Source organism: Podarcis filfolensis (assembly GCF_964270895.1).
Source record: "Podarcis filfolensis genome assembly, chromosome: 2".
NCBI lineage: Eukaryota > Metazoa > Chordata > Lepidosauria > Squamata > Lacertidae > Podarcis > Podarcis filfolensis.
Window position 1 is genome coordinate 96,302,338 of NC_139605.1, and position 15,246 is coordinate 96,317,583.

The following is a 15,246-nucleotide window of genomic DNA, read 5'->3' on the forward strand; positions in this document are numbered from 1 at the left end:
GGGGCTTGTCATTCGTTCCTTGTCAGCAGACTCCCCACCCCAATAAAAGCTTCTTTGAATGTATAACACGGACCGGATGGAACGCATCTCAAGGAAGAGATACTCTCAAACTGGAAGCATGGGCAATTTACCAGGAATCAGATTGTGAGTGTGTACCTGCAGGCAGAATCTGGAGCCCCCAGCAAACAAAAAAAGTCTGCTCTTTGGACACACTAAGGGCAGAAGACAAAGTTCCTAGTATTTGCACATGGCTTGGCAAATGTGGAGGTCTTACAGCACCTGCCAATTGCAGGGGCTGATGCATTGCACATCTTGTTCCCCTTGGTGCCTAAAAAGACCACTGAGACTGGAGGACGCACAATCCTGGATTAGGGTAGTTTATTAGGTTACCAGAAAAAGACATTTTATGTTTCTGCTCAAGCACAAGGAATTTTTTTGATCGTTTGACCCTGGTGACTGGCTTGGCACTACACCAAATGCCACACCACTTATGATGATCAGGACAAGAAGCATCATAGGAACACAAATAGCAGCCTTCTACTTTTCAGAGGTTCCACTGCAAAAGTTTTCAGCCTTTTTGAGTCCATGGCTCCCTCGGCCAACTACATTCTTTCTGTGGCACCCCTGTGGGGCTCAGGAGCCCAGTTGTGTCACCCCTTGCCTGCAGAGATGGCAGCCTCTCGCCGTTTTTCGAACACCCTCCCTTGTGGAGTGTTCCCTCAGCCTCCTCTCCTCTCCCCTGTCCTTGGGAGTCCTCTGGGCAGCTGCCGCTGCTGCTCCTGGTCTTTGAGATGCCCCTCTGCTCCAAAGAGAGGTGTCTCCTCACACTGCCCCACAGGGGCCTGGGAAAAGGATGCTTCTGGCCTTAGTGGCCCAAAGAAGACTGGCTAAAAGTGAACGTGAGGCCAGCACCTTACCTTGGGAGACAGCAGTGGCAGCAGCGGGTGCTGCTAGGCTTGCGTAGTGGAAAGGCTCCCCTTCAGCACCAGGCATTCAGCTCCCAAGCAGGCCTTGCACACAGCAAGCACAAGGCCAGCACAGCGCCTGCCTGCCTGGCCTCCCACTTGTCTGTCCATTCCCAATAGCAAGGTCTGACAGACTGGCTGGCTGGGCTCCCTTGCTCCCTTACTCTGAGGCCACCTCAGCTCCTCGCAACCAGCACCCCCTGGCCAGCCCCAGAGGCACCATTCGCCTGAGGAGCTTGTAGCCAGGGCTGCTGCAACAAACAGCTTTGCAAGCCCTTGGCAGGCAGAGACATGAGAGGGCATCAGAGGAGGGAATGAAGGAAGGAAAGAGGGACAGAGGCTGGTGTTGCCTGTAGCACTCCTGACCATCATTCAAGGCACCCCAGGGTGCCACGGCACACTGGTTGAAAACCACTGTTCTACTGGATCAGATCTATGCTGAGAATGGTCTACACTGTAAGAACATAAGAGCAGCCTTGTTGGATGAGGCCAAAGGCCCAGCTAGTCCAGAATTTAGTTCTTAGAGCAGCCAACTAGATGCCTACAAGCAGGAACTTCATGCAACAGCATTCTCCTCTTACAGTGGAAACAGAACATAACCATCAGGGTTAGTAGCCAATGAAAGTCTTATCCTCCAGGGGTGGTCCATGGTGGTAGATCTCCAGGTATTCTGCAGTAGATTGATGCATGGGCATAGCCAGGGTTTATTTTAGGGGTGCAGAACACCCACCTCTCCTGTTCCAGAACCGACGTAACTGGTCAGTTTGCAGAAGCAACACCCATCGCTCATTCGGGTTGCCAGTTGCATCACTAGAATGCGCCACAACATCATCCAAGTGACCTCAGCAAGCATTTCCATTCCAAATATTCTGATTATTTCTATTAGTATTTTAATTTATTTACTTGATTGGGGGGGCAGTTGCCCCCCTGCCCACACCCATAGATCAGCGAGGGGCTCCGACTCCCATTTGCTTAACAGCAACAACAAAAACTGCTTTAACCATCTAAATGAGGCTGTTGTGATGCAGAAAGCTGATTAGGAATGTACTTTTATGAAAGCTCAGTTCAGTTCTTGCTTTGAAAATGAACCCCTAGGCTCAGGATGTGCTCAGAGGCAGCCTGTTCCTTGAAACCAGCTGTCCTCAGCTACAAGACAAGACTAAGGCAACTGAAGTTTGGGAAAAGAATGAGATATTATGGGGAAATGTTATAACATTCTGAAGAGCATGGGCAATGGGGATAGAGAGAATACTTTTATTTATTTTTTAAAAATTGTATACAGTACTGCCCACTCATAGAAAATATCAAGGCAGAATACAAACAGAACGTAAACTACATAAGAACAATACAAATATTGTATTCCTTTCTTATAATATTAGAAATGGGAAGAAAAAGTCATCCAACAAAGTTGATGATCTGGATGAAAGGAATTAATGTTTCATACAATGCATAACCAACTTAAGGAATTTTTCGTCACAGGAAACAGTGGTGGTGGCTGCTATCTCTGAAGAGGGGTGTGTGTGTGTTTAAATAAAGGATTAAAGACAAAGTCATGGGTCTACCAACATCTACTAGCCATGACAGCTATATTTGTTTGTTCCACTGTCAACAAATGAAACCCTTCCGTTTTCAAAAACTTCCAGGGCAAAGAACAATGTTTGAGATTTTTGAAATTCTTAAATGCAAATCAGCAAATGAAAAACATAATGAAACTAATATTCTGCATAATGAAAACCAAGATTTGGGCCAACCTGTTGAGCAGATTTTGGCCAGCCTGTTGAGTAAGCTGCCTCCTAAAATAATCAGAATATATAATAGCTAGGACTTCACTACCTATTGACTGATTTTCAAATGTTTATGCCACCCAGAAAACAAGTGAAGGCCAAAAAGATGCTGGTTCACAACTCCCTTCTCCAATTCATGAAGCCAGTACCTGGAGGCTCACTTTAGCAAGGCTTCTACTTAATTCCAAAAACGAAAGGATAACTTCAGTGTCAAGGTGGCCTCAGTCATAAAAAAAATACATTTACCTATAAATAAACCTCATAAACCCTAAGACAGACCAGAGAAAACAACTAGCAATGTTGAGAAGGTAAGGAGACACTGGTTACCTCTTTATTGCACTTCAGACATGCTACATAATTCAGCTACAAAGTTTAACAAGCCTTGGCCAAATTGCACATAACTAAGTTCAGAAAAGGATGAGACGAATTCACAAAGGGCAAGAATAACAATGCTAGCTAGCTATGAGGCAAAGCCAGCCCCTAAAATACTTGCAGAGCAAGCGGCCCTCTGGAAGACACAACCTAAGGGGTCCCCTGAGTTCTGGACACTGGGAAAGACCCCCAAGTCTTTGAGTGAACTCATGAGTGTGTCTTAGAATTAGGGAACTGTGGAGCACACATACACTACAATTGTCAGGGCAAAGCACAATACAGTATCAAATTCAGGATGACTCAGACACTGAAGTCTTAAGAGTCAGTTCCGTTTCCAGGTTTTTTTCTTATTCTTTGCAAAAGCGCTCTTGGATGTTTATTGGTATAAGTAAACACAGCGAGTGTTTTCACAAAAGACACAAAAAGAGCAGATGACCCTTTCACTCTTTTCTATGAATATGATGAGGAAGAGAAAGTGAAAGAAACTTGAAACCTGAAAGCACATGCCACCCAACAAAGGTTTTCATATTTGCATTATGGATATGGGAAATAGAAACAAACGAAGTCCTCTTTTAGGTTCAGCATGGGACTCCTAATCTCAGGGCAATGGGTTTGAGTCCCAGATTGGGCAAAAAGATTCCTGCATCCCAGGGGGTTGAATGGGATCGCGGCCCTCGTGATCCCTTCCAATTCTACGATTCCATGCCTCTATGATCAAGGCTGAAGGCAACTTCTGCAATGTCAGGGATGCACTTCCCAGCCTCGCCGCTAGATTATGAGCATTGCTACCAGCCAAGAAGGGACGCGGGTGGCGCTGTGGGTTAAACCACAGAGCCTAGGACTGGCCGATCAGAAGGTTGGCAGTTCGAATCCCCGTGACAGGGTGAGCTCCCGTTGCTCGGTCCCTGCTCCTGCCCACCTAGCAGGCCGAAAGCACACCAAAGTGCAAGTAGATAAATAGGTACCGCTCCAGCGGGAAGGTAAACGCCATTTCCGTGCGCTGCTCTGGTTCGCCAGAAGCGGCTTAGTCCTACTGGCCACATGACCTGGAAGCTGTACGCCGGCTCCCTCGGCCAATAAAGAGAGATGAGTGCTGCAACCCCAGAGTCGGCCACGACTGGACCTAATAGTCAGGGGTCCCTTTACCAGCCAAGAAGGACACATTTCCTGAGATGAGGGAAGTTACCGTACTTTAATCAGCAACGCTGAGTTCCCAAGCGGCATGGTCCTTGTGCAACTTCTTGTTCAAGGATGGCTGGGAGAACTTGCGCAAGTAGGAGGCGGAATAGTGCCTGAATTAGCATGAAGACAACCCATTTTATTATGGCACACCCTTTTGCAAACTACAGCATCGATGTAATCCTCAGTCTCAGGTATGTACTGTATATGCACATGGTTTCCATGGTATAGAAGGAAAGCACATGAAATCACCACCACCCTGCTGAAACTAAGCAGGTCTGGGTCTTGTCAGTGCACGCAGGGGTGGCCACCTTTGGCTCCTTGATAGAAGATAAGGCAAATATAAAAGTAAGTAAATAAAATAAAATTGGAAAAAAATTGTTGTAAGGGGTGTGGAATTATGGTCCCAGGGAAATTAAATGCACAGAGTACAGATAGTGAGCGACTGAATCAGAGCTGGAATGTATGCAAGATAAGCAGAGTAACGCTTTGCAAAAGCAATGATAGGCCCCGTTCAGGCCTGAGAGGGAACAATAAAAAGATTACTTGGCTAATACACTCTGTAGATGTACATTTCCTCAGGCATCTGGATTCTGCCACTGTTGGGAGATACAATACAGGGCTTAGTGGACTTGACTCAGTGCAGCTGCTCCTTTACTCTTACCGGTAACAGCCCCCCACCCCAATAGAAACAATAAAGAAAGGTGAGGGTGGGGTTTGCCAAACAGGATCTATTTAATTGCTTTTAAGATTCATTTCAATGCAAATAATTTGGGCAGGGCCAGACCTAAAGAACATTTGCCCAACCCAAGGATTGCAACATTATCATAGCCGTGGATGGAAATCGAGAATGACAAAACAGAGCAAATAAAATGAGACAAAACTGGTTACCCAGTTGGAACTACTCCCCCTTGAAAGGTCCCTTGGCATGGATAAACAGCATAAAGACAGAGAAGCAAATTATCAAGTTTTTAAAACGCGTTCCTTTTCAATAACCCAACTCAGTTTTCTTTATTTTAAATAAGCAGCTAACTCAAAAGGGTTCTTATCTTACTTGCAAAATTGCAAGCATCTGAGTACATTTATATCTTCCTGTTACTACTTCAGTTGGTTGACTTTGCTATATGTTTCCCCCCCATTTATACGATCCTGAAATACAGACTCTGTTGAAGTTAAAGTGCCTTGTGTCAAGGGCTCCAATGCTCCCATCATCCATAGCAAGCTGTATGCCATGATATTGACAGCCAGGAGGCATACAGTGATGCACTCTGTATCCCTTAACCACAATGTGCTTCACTTGGTAGCATTGGCAATCTTCTACTTGGGCCACGTGTACATTTTAAGTGACACACAATGTAGCGACACACAAGAACTTTCTGGGGAAATATTTCAAATTCTGAAGAGCGAGCATCAAATATTTAGGGTCCGGCCCTGTACAGAACCGAGGAAATATTTAAATACTTAGGCACCGTCAGCCAACAGTTAAGCCCTTGAGTGACAAAGTGTCTGGAATGGTTTCCCCAGTCCTGACGCTTCCAGTGCTTAATTTCTAAAATGAGAGACAGCTGCTGTGTGGATTTTAGAATGCACAGTCAATTATATGTAGCATGTGCATCTCACACATATAGGCAACGGCGATACACCCTGTAGCAGATGTTAAGCAAGTACAGCCAGAGACACAGCCCAAGACATTGTGGTGCCTGAGGCAGAAAATCTAAACTGCCACCCCCACTGGTGAAAGATGAAATAAAACAAACATAGCCATTGACAGTTTGCTGCCCTTTAATGATACCCAAAACTCTGCTCTCAGAGGCAAGCTACTGTACCCTGCCTAATAGTGTGACTAGGTACAGCCACCCTCCCTAGACGGTGTGAATGAACATTGAGTGTGAATGTCTCGTACTGATGAATACTACTCTGAAGTAAGACGACTAGCTAAACAGTGCCATGACCCAGTTTCCTTGCGCTGTAAAATAACTGCTTTCTGAAGTTTATGGTTGATTTCCTCACACGTGGCCTGGATTTGCTGCCAGGGTGGAATCAGAACTGCCTTTACCCAGGAGAAAATCTGAACTCCCAAGGAACTATTACCCCAAGAGAATTGATGTAAAGGCTATGATAACATTTACATGAGCAGATTTAAGGCACTTGTGGCCCCACATTTGCTTACTTGGGGGACGGCAATATTGAGTCAATTTCACCCTGTCATCGACTTCAGATTTTGTTCTCTCTGCCATACCGAAGAGTTGTATACAGGAAGTAGGTCTTTGCATGGCTGGGAGAATGGCTTCAGGCCTTCTGGGGGTAATTAAAGAGCAAAACCAAGGCTGATTAACTGTGGATTGCTTGGAATGTTTCTAGATATTCTAGTAGCAGTCCCTTCTTTGAGAAGGGGTTTTTGATTGCACACAAAAAATAATTCTGTATCCGCATACACCTCAAAATCTAATCTGGTTAGATGTTCAAAACAGAAGATATGAAGATCTTATTTCCCTACCAGTTTTAATAACTCTCTCTCTCTCTCTGTCTCTCTCTGTCTCTCTCTCTCTCTCTCTCTGTGTGTGTGTGTGTGTGTGTTTGGTACAAAAAAAAAAATCAGCACTTGAACTTTAAGTGAATTAAGGATAAAAAAACCCCAACGCTGACACATTTAATTGTAGGGTGTTTTTTTCATGATATGATCTTATTTTGCCTGAATTATGAAATAGCACCACAAAATTAAATGGTGAATTTGAAAGTTGCTATTTTTTTTAATGAGATGTTTAAATCTTACATTTCAAAAAAAATTGGACGGTTATTGATTATGTAATATCTAAAGGCCAGATGATCCTTTATAAATGACCATAGTGGCAATTAATGGGTTTACATGGCTGTGAAAAGGCAACCTGCTTGTCATAGAAGCAGGACGGCTTCAAACACATTGGGACCGGGGTGAGGGTGGTTGGGGCATGTCCTAAGTTCACTTACTATAGAGCAAGTTCCCAAGAATTCAGTGGCACATATTCCTGATTAAATATGCTGAGGTTCATGTTGCTAAATTAAAGTGGAATGGCAATAGCTCAGTGGTAGAGCTTGCATGCAGAATATGTCACATGTTCACTCCAGGTAAAACTAGGAGACCACTGTCAGACATCCTGGAGAGCTGCTGTGTAGAAGATATTGATATGAATTAATAGATGAATTAATAGTCTGGCTCGTTATAAGGAAGCTTCCTAAAATTTTAATTCAAAACAGCAAAATTACCTCGGCACTCACCCTAAGAGCGAGTCCTATGTATTCTAGAATTCTGTCTCCTGCGGACATGCAAATTGCAGGCTTTCATTCAGTAGTCAAAGAAAACACTACATTAAATCAGTGCTGCTCTTTCTGAAAAGGATTTCAGAGTAGATCACTCTACTTCAGATGAATTCCCACAAAACCTCCCCTTTTAAAGTTTTCGCTGTTCTGTAAAAGAAAGAAAAAAACTTCACCGAATGCCGTATTTTCCAGATGACACCTGGGTTCAGGCATTATCCATTTGTTTCCAATAATTATTCCTTGCCTAAAAGCAAAACAACAAATAGACGTTGCAGCACAATCCTAGAGGCGTCTAAGCAAAAGGAGGCCCCATTGACTTCAGGGGAACTTACTCTTAGCATTTGCAGCCTTAAAACCATTAACAGATTTCACTGTCCTAGTTACACACACACACACACACACCTCTACCTCCCAGAACGGACGGATAGATTAAATTAGAAATGTTAACAACTCTCTTAAGTTGTTATTTTCCCGAATGGGATTGATTTTGAGCTGACACCACCTTTCAAAACACAAGAGAAAGAGGCAGCGCGTGTGCTTTCCTGCTTTCGGCTCCTAACCGGGGGTGGCGTGGGGTGGGGAGAGTGGGGAGTTCATGTTCAGTCGAGGGCCGGAAGGTCACCGTGGGGAGCGCCGCTACAAAGGAGCGCCGAGTTCAGCGCCTATTACGTTCTGCACAACCTGGCGGTGTGGCCTCTTCCCCCCCTTTTTTTTTTCTTTTAAGAGACATATTTGAAATATCAATCATATGCCTTTCCTTGAAATGGCCCTTGTTTAAACGGTCACAGATTGGAAGGCCTGTTCAAACATTATTGCCCTAGACAGACAGACAGCCTAATAGCTCCTTGGATGAGTTGAGTTTGAAAGGCCAGTATAAATATAGCGAGAGGAGAGAGAGAGATTTTTTTTTTCAGGCCCCCGCTCGCAGCAAGGGCATCCCCCAGCGCAAGCCGGAATTTCTGGAGCAAAAAAATAAATAAATGCACACCCAAAGGCAAGAGCTCTGGCCTCCGATTGGCTCAGGAGCCTCCAACAGCTGGGCCTCCTTCCCCACCCCTCCCCCGCACCCTCCTCTCCTTTATCAGATTGGAGAGATCCTCCCTCTCCGCAAACAAAGAACGAGAGTCATTCAAGCGAGACGAGGCGTCCCGCTGATTGGCCGAGAGCTGCTAGGCGCGACTGCGGGGATTTAAGGTGGACGAGCGCCTTTGGGGACCCCCCCCCCATGGAAAATCGCGGGGGGGGGCTGGCTTGTTTTGCAGCGAAGGGAAACTGAGCCGGGAAAGAGGAGCTGCAAGAGCTTATCCCAGTTGCTAGCCAGTCTGGCTTTGACTACGGTGGGGTGGGGGGGGGGATGGGAAGTGTGTTGTTGGGGGTGGGGGTGGGGGACAAGCCCGCCCCTCCTTAAGAGAGGCACGGCGGAGAAGTTCCCATTGATTAAAGCTGCGAGGGGTGGGGGGGAAGGGCAGGCTGGAGCGGCTCTTCCCAGCAAAGCTGCCTTTCTTCCCCTCCCCCCCTCTTCCTCTCCCTCCCTCCCTCCTTTCTTCCGCCCCGGGCGCTCCTCTCTCCCCAGCTCCGCCGCCGCTGCTTCTCTCCTTTCGTTCTCCCTGGGGGTGAGACCTGAAGCAGAGCCGGGCAGCGAAGCCTCTCGGGCAGCCTCGGCTGCAGCAGAGCGTTATTTATCGCGGCCGGCTTGCATGCACCGCTGCCGTCTCCATGCAAAGCCTTCTCTGCAAAAGCAGGCATGCACAGCCGGAGCTGTGTGTGTGCAAACGCGAGGAGGGGTGGCTGCAGCAGCAGGAGGAGAGCCGGAGGGGAGGGGAGGGAGAGATGGGGGCAGGATCGGATTCTGCAAAGAAGAAAGAAGCGGCTACTGCAAGGCACAGCCCGGCGACGGAGCAGGCAGCTCTGGCAGGAAGGCGCCGCTTGCAATAACTTTTTATTTTTTGCTGGAAGCAGCAGCAGATCGCCGGTCGAGCAAGAAGCGGAGCGATCGCCTTCGATCCCGGAGGGGACTGCTCTCTCCCGGATGCACCAGGATCGTGTCCTCTCCAGCTGGGAAGATGCAAATCCGCTGGCCTGGGGGGCGAAACAAATGCGTCTGGTCTGCAGTCGTGGGGGGGGGGGGGTGCGCGAGTTGTGCTTTGCAAAGCTTGGAGGAAAAAGGAGCCGAGTGGATGAATCAAGACAGCAGGCAGGCGAAGCGGCTGATCTCTGCGGCGCTCCGGTCTCCAGCGACGAACTGCATGCAGAGCCATGGCGAGCCGGAGACCCGGATGTACGTGCGAAAGCCCAGGGACTGCGAAGACACGTGGTGACGGGGAAACGGGAGAGGGATCGCCTGTAATGAGATGCTGCTTCCTCCTCCCCGCCTCCCAGCTGAGCTTGTAAAATATTTTGGCCGGAGGCGAGATCCCAACGAGGGAGCAAGTCTCCCCCGCTTCAGGGTTGCAGAGAAAATCCGCGTTGAATTTTAATGTTTTATTGGGGGAAGGGGTGTATGTGTGTAGAGAAAAGGGCAGGAGGGGGGAAAAAGAAAACACTGTGGGGAGGTTGCTCCCTACCCCCAATCTCTCTCTCTCTGTGTTAATAACTCATTGGGGGAAAAGGGACTGGCTCTCTGGATTTGCAGGTATGTGGTTTTATTTATTTCCCGCCTCCCATATTATTTCCCCACCTCCCGTGATTGTGAACAATTCGCCCCATTCCCTTCATCCCAATATCTTATTTAAAACAGAATAACATCCAATAAAGAGACAAAAAAAATATGCTCGATCTGATTGTTTCGAATACTTGGGAAATGGAACGCGCAAAATATCGTACTGGAGCGAAAATATAACATTTTTTTTAAAAAAAGCAATTAATTAATTAAATCCATGTTAGGATTGTATTCAAATGCAAAACGGGCCCAAAATGGAAATGCAGGATTATAACAGTCACATATCGCCTAAAATGTAATAAGAAATTCTTAGTGTATTAAAATTAGGGTGGTTTTACATATACGGTATTGTAAATTTATTTTTAAAACAGTGGGTCTTGGGGAAAACTAGGCGTTTGATTTCTGAACGTTAGAAACACTGATGATAATTCACTTTCGTAAAGGGGTGGGGGGATTTCTTAATGCTAACTGGCACGTGACATAATTTCCCACAGTAATACCAGTAACATTATTTCCAATAATACTGTATTAATAACTTATAAATAAACGGTAATATTTGGACCATTGTGGACCTTCATTTGAACTTTTTCTTTTTTCCTTTACTCAAAGTCCCGTCCCCCCAGAAACAGTTATAGGTGATTAGGTCAGAAACTAGTAAATGTTCAAATATTTCGGTTGGCATTTTAATTTAAATCTAGGCTTCGGGCAGGTGGAACCATTTTTGTCGGGGTTTGGCGGTTGTTAATGTAAAAGGAAAATAATTGTATTAAATACGAAATTGCAGGAAAAGTTGGAAAATCTGTCCCCTTAAATTGAACAAAAAACAACCCTATTTACATGCAAGAGGCCCGGCAGATTCTAAACACCCTAAATTTTCTAAATTTAAAGGAAATAGATCTAAGGCCGAAAACAAAATGGATGGATAAAATGAAGAAAATTTAATTTTTGTTGGTAATAACAAATACGAACAAGCAAGTGGGGATTTTTATGAACGATCACCCCCTTTTTAAGGATTCAGAATTTCAATTGCAGAAAATAGACTCGCCAGTTCCCTTTGAAAACTGCCCATGACGTTATTATTTGTTTCCAAGTTTTCATGAATAAAAACGTTAATGGTTTGTGGAACAATGGCTCTATAATACACAAATACCACAGCCAGTCTTGGCATTGTATTTCCCAGGCGTTTTTAAAGGGCTTTCCTTCCCAAAGGCGTGGGAAATTTTGCTCTAGTATATTCCAGTTTGCAATGAACAAATATTCTAAATTAACTAGAGCGCTGGTGTGTTGGGGGTGGGGGGTGGTCGTTTTTGGTTATATAAAAGCTGAATTCACTAGAACTTTAAAATAAATTAAAAATTAAAAGATATTTCTATACAAGATTTTAGCGAGACACACATTAAATATATTGTGCATCGGGAGTTTCGAAGAGCCCAACTCTGAATACCTAAAACACTTTTTCCTCTTTATTAATTAAAACACCCTCTAAAAAACAATCTCTATTTAACTGGCGAGAGGGGAAGCCAGGAAAAACAACACTATTTTTGTAGTAGATTTCTTTGCAAGATTTCCCACCTATGCAATTCTTTCTATTTTACTTTATGGGTGCCTTAAGCTTCATTTCCCCCCTTTCTCCAGCGTTTAAAAGTATCCATATATTTAAAGAATATAATTTAGATCCAATCTTATCTGCCGCATGGCTTTTTTTGAGGGGGGTTATTTAAGTTTGGAATTCTTAGTCCTATTTAATTTTTAGTAGATGCTGTGGAAATCCTTGCTTCCGAGTAAACGTAGGTAGTCTCGAACTGTAAATCCTATTTAAAAGGAAAAAAATCAGTTTTTCTCTTTGATAAAATGTAGCCAGAATGAAAATGGAGCTGAACGTTCTCTTCGTTTTGTTCAAATAACCCACCATTTGAGTCTTTCCCCACCTCAAAAGATTAAGTGGTGCTAATATTGAACATCTAGCTTTTGCCCCCGTTTTGGTGCATCGAAATCGCCACTATTCTGGAGTTTTACACTGGAATTAAAACTTGCCGTGCAAATGTTTTTTTATTTTAATTAGAAAAGGGGGGTTCGGAGCTAGACTCTTTGCTTCCATTCCTTTATTTATAGGTACTTGTTTTGCAAAATGTTTCCATTTGGAATATCCTTTAGTACTAACCCAAATCTTTGCACCCTCGCCCTGGCTAGTGTGGTTTCTTCCCCTTTACGCATATTTATTATACTGAGCTTAACATCTTAAACTCGCGGGTCCTCGGCTCTATCTTTCGTCGTCCCCTCCGCGCCCAATCCTTCCCCTCTCGAGTTAAGATATATATTTTTTTATAAATTGATTTTCCCCTCCCGCGATTTATATATTGTACAGGGCTTGTGTCGAGAAGCCCTTGTTAATATTCTTTAGCTGGGATTGGGGCGTTCAGGTTTTCAGCGCTGGGAAGGGGGGGGGAACCCTCCGGAGATTTTGCAGAGTTCATATTGCCTCTTTCTCCCTCCCTGCTTATCCCCCACCCCTTTTCCCCTCTTTTAAGACTTGAGTTGAAAGTGGCAGGAAAAAAAATAATTAGATGGAAATAAAAGATTAGACTAGGAAATCGGGCAGGGCTTTAGGAGGATATAACACTAGGGACATAAGCCACACATTAATAAATCTTTCTCCCAAGATCTGACAAAAGCTGCATCCTACAGATTTCTCTCCCTCTCCTCCTCCCCCCCCTTTCCACCCACTTCTCCCTTTAATAACTAAAACTTTGCATCTGCTTTAGTGTTATTTTTGCCCCAGTGCCTCGAAGCTGCCAGGTACTCGGAGGTTAATTTCACTGTGTGCGTTTGTAAATTTATTTGGAAAGATAAAGTGTAATCAGTGGATGGTGGGGTTTTTTGGGGGGTGGGGATGGGATTTCTTTTCTTTCTTCCGGGAAAGAGATTTCTTTGAACCAGGAGAAAGCCCAGGCGCCAGATCGTATTCTCCTCTCCTCCCCTCCCCACACTTCCAAAATTTTAATTTTGATGGGTTCATTCTCTTTCGCTCCCCCCCTTTCCCTCCCCAGTTGCTCTGATATAAGACCTCTCTGCGTTTTAAGGAATATGGGGCATTTTCGTTCGGGGTTTTTAACATATCGTGACTGTCACCTCTCGATCCAGCTAACTCGATCCATTTTCAAAGGGTCCCCTTTCTTGTATATTGAATTTCCTTCCACGATCGGATCGTTATAGATTTCTAACTGCGTGCGTGTCTGTCGAACCCCGACTCTGCAGAGTTGCCTGGGTTCTTGCTGCCTTTGTTTAAGATATATATGAGGTATTTTTAAAGGTCCAAATTAATCACAGAACCCTAGATGCAAAGGGCTGGAATAATTTTGTGTGTCTTTATTCTTTCCTGTGTTGTTGTTGCCGGTTTATGACCTTTTCATGCTGTTAAAAGGGACGTCTTGCCACATTTAATTTTGGTTCCAATGAGATATGGAAAAAGGGGAGCCCGGCGTTTTGAAGTAATTTGATAAGCCATCAAGTAGCAAATCCGAATGGGGAGGAGGGAGAGGAGGTGGGGGAGAAATTGGGGGGGGGGACGACTTGACTGCTCCAGGTAGAGTTTTCTTTATAACCTGAATTTACAATGAAAGCATTCTCCTTTATGGATATAATAGATTAGATTTCACAACTTAATTCAGCGGAATGGTCGCGTTTAAGGATCTCCGACTGATTTTATTACACTGAGCCAAATTGGATGTTTGTGCTTTTAAAAGGGAAACGGTTGTGACATGAAGATATATAATTTTTAAAGTAAGAAAAAAATATACGACGGTGGGGGCAGGGAAACAAAATTATCTAGGGGCCTGGGAAAGCCAGGAAGGACACAAACGATTCGAATGTAGTTTCTGGAGGCCAAGAGTTGGAAAGAGAGAGGCGATCTGCAACAACAACAAAAACCCAGCAAGTGAAATGAAAGGGACGAGGCTCCTTCCGAGGCAAGCGTGAAACCGTCGCTTCGGCTCCAGCAGCCTCTGCTTCATAAGGAGGATTTGATCACACTTGGGAAGCCTTATGTTGTCTATTTAAAATAAAATAAAAACAGTTTGGGGACGTACATGAGGGGGTAGTTGCTTTATTTAAATTTTAAGGAAACCGCCACTTTCATTCCTTGTTTACCGGTGACTTGTAACTGGAGAGATTAATAAGAGATAATAACCGTTGCTTCCGCGACCGCATTTGCGTTTGGTAAAAGCAACAAACGGAGCTCTCCTTTCGTTGCCTTCCATCGGGAGCTGAGCATCGGGCCAGGGGTAGTAGGGGAAACTTCCACGGCGGAGAAATTTGGAAAGACAGAACTAGGGCGCAAATTTATGATGGGGCAAGGAAGGCGCGGGGGTGGGTGGGATTTTTCTCGGTGGATCTTCTATTCGAGCCCTTGGGGAGGAAGACAAAAGCAGAGGGAACCTTTAAAAAAAAAAAAAGGGCGGACGGGAGAGGGAGTTGTTTAAAGATTCTAATCTTAATTTAAGGGCCCTTTCCTCTTGCAACGCAAGCCCCAAATCGCACATTTTAAGAAGCCTAATACAGAAATGGGTGTCCAATTTTATATGCATACACACGCACTTTTTACGCTCCACGGACTCTCTTGTAAAACCGTTCAATTCGCCATCCGCCTCCGAACCGATTCTTTAATATTGACAGTAATTGTGCGTCTATATAAATGCACGTCTATAAATGCGAGTTGCACAATTTGTGTTATCACAGACCTGTCCTCGTCCCTATGCACACAAAGAACCCGGGTGGGGGGGCAGTTTCCCCCCCTTAACGGTTCTTTTTCCCAGAGCTTCCTTTGTAAACAAAGGGCTGGGCTCGGAGGAGGTAGATACGATGGAGTCGCCTCTCCGGCTCTCGGTTGAACCAGTTCGCAGCAGATCCAAGGACCGATGTGGTGGCGGCGGCGGCTTTGGTGGAGGCGGAGGAGCCGACCCGCAACGCAGAGACCTTGCGGCAGCGAGGAGAG

The 15,246-nt window shown here is 45.1% G+C and overlaps 2 long non-coding RNA genes across 3 annotated transcripts; both read right to left on the reverse strand.

Moving 5' to 3' along the window:
* Positions 1-4,266: 4,266 nt before the first annotated feature.
* LOC310755743 lies at positions 4,267-14,230 on the reverse strand. Of its 2 annotated transcripts, XR_014544496.1 has the most exons (4): positions 8,100-14,230; positions 7,556-7,744; positions 6,471-6,598; positions 4,267-4,413 (listed from the first exon to the last, which is right to left on the reverse strand). It is a non-coding gene; the product is annotated as an uncharacterized lncRNA (long non-coding RNA). The 2 variants fall into 2 exon arrangements; XR_014544497.1 differs by lacking the exon at positions 4,267-4,413 and having other exon boundaries at positions 5,465-6,598.
* Positions 14,231-14,342: 112 nt separating this feature from the next.
* LOC310755783 lies at positions 14,343-14,943 on the reverse strand. Its single transcript, XR_014544542.1, has 2 exons — positions 14,850-14,943; positions 14,343-14,660 (listed from the first exon to the last, which is right to left on the reverse strand). It is a non-coding gene; the product is annotated as an uncharacterized lncRNA (long non-coding RNA).
* Between the last annotated feature and the right edge of the window lie 303 nt (positions 14,944-15,246).